Source organism: Diabrotica virgifera, chromosome 3 (assembly GCF_917563875.1).
Source record: "Diabrotica virgifera virgifera chromosome 3, PGI_DIABVI_V3a".
Classification (NCBI taxonomy): Eukaryota; Metazoa; Arthropoda; class Insecta; order Coleoptera; family Chrysomelidae; genus Diabrotica; species Diabrotica virgifera.
The window spans coordinates 87,055,040-87,059,087 of NC_065445.1; the positions used below are offsets into that span (position 1 = coordinate 87,055,040).

At 33.2% G+C, this 4,048-nt stretch overlaps 1 pseudogene; it reads left to right on the plus strand.

Moving 5' to 3' along the window:
• The first annotated feature begins 2,860 nt into the window (after positions 1-2,860).
• On the plus strand, positions 2,861-3,306 carry LOC126882535 (histone H1.1-like; annotated as a pseudogene).
• The last annotated feature ends 742 nt before the right edge of the window (positions 3,307-4,048 follow it).

A 4,048-nucleotide genomic window follows, 5' to 3' on the forward strand; every position in this document is an offset into this window, starting at 1 on the left:
CTGAGTAAAAATGGTTCCTTGTCATTTTTCTCTAAGATTGATTGTTGTCGAGTTATACGCGATTTAAGATTTGAAAAATGCGAAAAAATGGCCATATACCTAACTCGACAACAATCAATTTTAGAGAAAAAAATCACTAGAGACCTTTTTTGCTCAGAATAACCCAAATTATCTAAAAAAATTGTTCGAAGTGAAAAAATTATTTTTGTGAATTTGATTTAAAAAGTTGTTTAAACAATTTTTCGACCAAGGTACCGCCTGGAGCCCTGTGGATTTGTTATAAAGACCTCTTTTTGAGTAAGTTTTTGCAAAAAAAACCATCGAAATAATTTCGCTAACGGGGGCAACTATAGAGCTTGGGCTATAGCGCTAATTGTTAATAATTAAAAACAACAGCTTTGTAATAAAATCATGACAAAAATTTCTTCAGGATCTTGAAGGAGGGGTTTTAAACTTTGACTTCGTCACTTTTTGACGAGTTATTAAGCCTTAAAAATGGCCATTTTCGCATTTTTAAAGTTTAAATCGCGTTTAACTCGACAACAATCAATTTTAGTGAAAAATGACAAGAGACATTTTTTACTCAGAATGACCCAAGCTATCAAAAAAAATTTGTTCAAATGAAAAAAATTATTTTTGTGAATTTGTTTTAATAAGTTTTCAACCAAGGCACCGCCTGGCTCTCTGGATTTGTTCTAAGGACCTCATTTTGAGTAATGTGCAAAAAAATCGAATCGAAATAATTTCGCTAACGGGGACGAAGATACAGGCCGGTCTAATTAGTTATTTGATGCGTATGCGATTATCAAATATTGTCGATTCATCATTTGAGTGTCACACAATCGTTGGGTTATCGATGAGATAGAATTACCGCCCACACACTACTACTTACATGTTTAGAATTTTTCCACGAAATCAGGGCTTAGTTAGGTATTTCTTATCTACAGTTTTGTCTACGGAATGGGTGTTTGTTATTTTTATAGCAGGATTTTTTATTTTAGATCTATAGAAAGACTAATAATGTCATCCAAACAAAATAAAACTGATCTATTTAATTTCTCAACTTTTATTTTAAAATTAATTTTTGCTTTTTGATTTTTTTTTGTAAATATTTTTGCAATTTTTGATCCTCAATTTTTGCGCCCCTAACGGATGGCGCCCGTGTGCATTTCACACTTTGCACTTATGGTAGCGGGGGCCCTGCAAGAACCGTTTAACCTTCCTGCCGAGTACCGAAAAAGTATTGATTGTATTTGAGTATTATAACTTTTTAAAGGCAGGACTCATAAAATCACGGAATCAGGGTAAAAATTTTGCGCATAATTTTTCAAGGAACAAGCATACTTAAACAGTAGGAGACGTCATGCCAACATTTTTTTTATCATTTTGAAATAAACGTCATGCCAACATTTTTTTTATCATTTTGAAATAAATATGGTTAATTTATTTAGTTGGCAGGACCCAGAAAATCATGAAAATTTCATTATTTTCCTTACATGTTTCTATACATATATACTCCGTTAGCCCGTTTGCCCTGCCCAAAAAATTGTCTTCATAAAATCCATAGTATCCTGTCATTCTACGGATATAGCAGGACTCAGAAATTCATCGCAAAACCCAATTTTTATTTTTTGGGAAAATCTAATTTTTACAGGAAAATATCACAGGAAATTTGTGGATATTTCCACAAATTGTAAGTACCTCATCTACCCTTCCACTATTGCAAAGGGCAGGACTTAAAAAATCGTGGCTGAACTTCTATATATTAGGTTTATTCTAGCATCAGTTTCAAACGGTTTGAAACTATCAGAAGCAAGCGCATTTGTTTAATTTCGTTCAAGCACACAAATTACTAGTTTGAAACTACTAGTCGGGCGTTTTAACAAGAGTAAATTTTAATTTGGAAACTGGCTTAAAACGGTCAAAAGAGTTTGCGGATTTTGTTCGGATTTTCAGTTTGCACTTGCGCAGTGGAATGATTTGTTTGACGTTTACAAATTTTAAATGAAAGTGATATGTTTTTATTATGTTACTTACCATTATTTATTACGTTTATAACATTAGTTTTCAATATTTACCATAAATCTTGGAAATTTGGATATTTATAAAAAAATGTATTTTTAATCTAACCTCAAAATTATAAATAAAAACAAATAATATGACGTTGGTATTTACTCCGATAAAAAAGCGTTCTAGCAAAAAACAGTTTGTTACCAGTTTGTGGATTGAACATGCGCAGTAAAGCAGTACAATAATCTGGTGCCAAACCATACAAAACTACATGCTAGAACAAACCTAATATCTCCCGGTCTACCAGTAGTTGTGTCTGAGTTTAGCGAACCGGCTATAGATTTGTACTACGAATTAAACACATTCAAAAAATTTTGCAAAATATAATACATTTGCCATTTTTTACCTCTAAAAATTTTACGAACAAGCTGAATTTTGCTGAAAATATCAATTTTGGGACCTCAAAAAGTTGCAAAAAAAGATTGCCACTCCTACCGCCCGGGCTTCCTCTAAAACCGCTCATAAGAATCGTAAAAAATGACAAAAATCGCGGAATTTTTATTTATTTAACAGCTGTATAGGAACTGACTTCATTTGCGACAAAATGCGGAAATTGTATACAAAAGCTGCTCTTTTCACCTTTAAAACGCATTTTGATTTTTGGCGATAGGACAATCTAATCAACAGATATCGAATTTTTACCGTTAAGTTGATACACATTTTATGTAAAACGGTACGCCTTTTCTATTGACTTTCCAAGACATTCCAGTTGAAAAATAGCGGCCAGTAATTTTTAGATTTTTAAGCATTACTGCATATTAACTTACGATTTCTTATATCTCCCAACGCAATGGCAGATACAGAAAACCAATCATTAGCTGCTTCGGCTACGTCGGCTTTTGGAACGCCATAAATATCTTCACCATCCAAAAAGGAAAAGAAGGCAAAAAATCCACGGGCAAAACCTTCCCATCCGCCAACATCTGAAATGGTGAACAATGCTATCAAAGGTATCAAAGAAAGAGGTGGTTTTCTCTTCAAGCTATCAAGAAATATATCGCTGCAAATTACACAGTAGATGCGGAAAAAGTTGCTCCGTTCATCAAAAAATACTTAAAAGCTGCAGTTGCTACTGGATCGTTGGTCAAGACAAAAGGAAAAGGAGCGTCAGGATCTTTCAGGTTAGCGTCGACCTCCTCGTCGTCTTCTGGATCTGCCAAGCCTAGTTCAGGAGAAAAAAGAAAGTTGGAGGAGCAGCTAAACCGAAGAAAAACTGCCATTAACATAAGCATTTAAATTTACCTGAGGGACCGCCTGCGTTCGGATTCAATAAGTGTAAGCGTCTGTTTGTAAAGACAATGAAGTCGACTTTACTAAGTAACAAGACATTTATTTAACACACACTACACATTACTCGCTCTAATTATAGTCCATTAAAATGTTACATTTAGGTTGCATTTCTTAGAGGAGTCAATTTTATTTTTTTAGTGTGTAGGGGGGTTTAGTAGAAGCTTAAGTTCAAGTTTTTGGGGTCGCCACCCTTGTCATCCCGGCCGCCATATTGGAAAAAGGGGTGCAAATGGCTGTCGCGCTGTATCTCCTAAACTAGCAATCCTTCAGAAAATTTCATTATACATAAAATGTAGCAAATTAAATATTCTACAATTTAATATCTATTACTTTTTATCGTCAAGTGACCAACAAAAAAGTTATACACAAAAATATGAGAAAATTGTATAAGAAGTTTCCTTTTGGAGGTTATAACTTTTTTTTCGTTCATTTCACAATAAAATAACATCATAGCGATTTTGTAGAGGATTTTTCAATTAATAATTTTCACTATAAAGTTGTTTAATTTTATTTATTATCTAGGTTGTACAGCGCTCCAATCTTGACCAGATTCTCGAATTCTCATAGGAATACAATAAAAAAAATACATTTCTATCTATACAGGGTGATCAACTTCTGTGACAAAGTCCAATATATCTGTTATTATAAAATATATTAAAAAAAGTTGTTAATGAAAGTTATAGATACC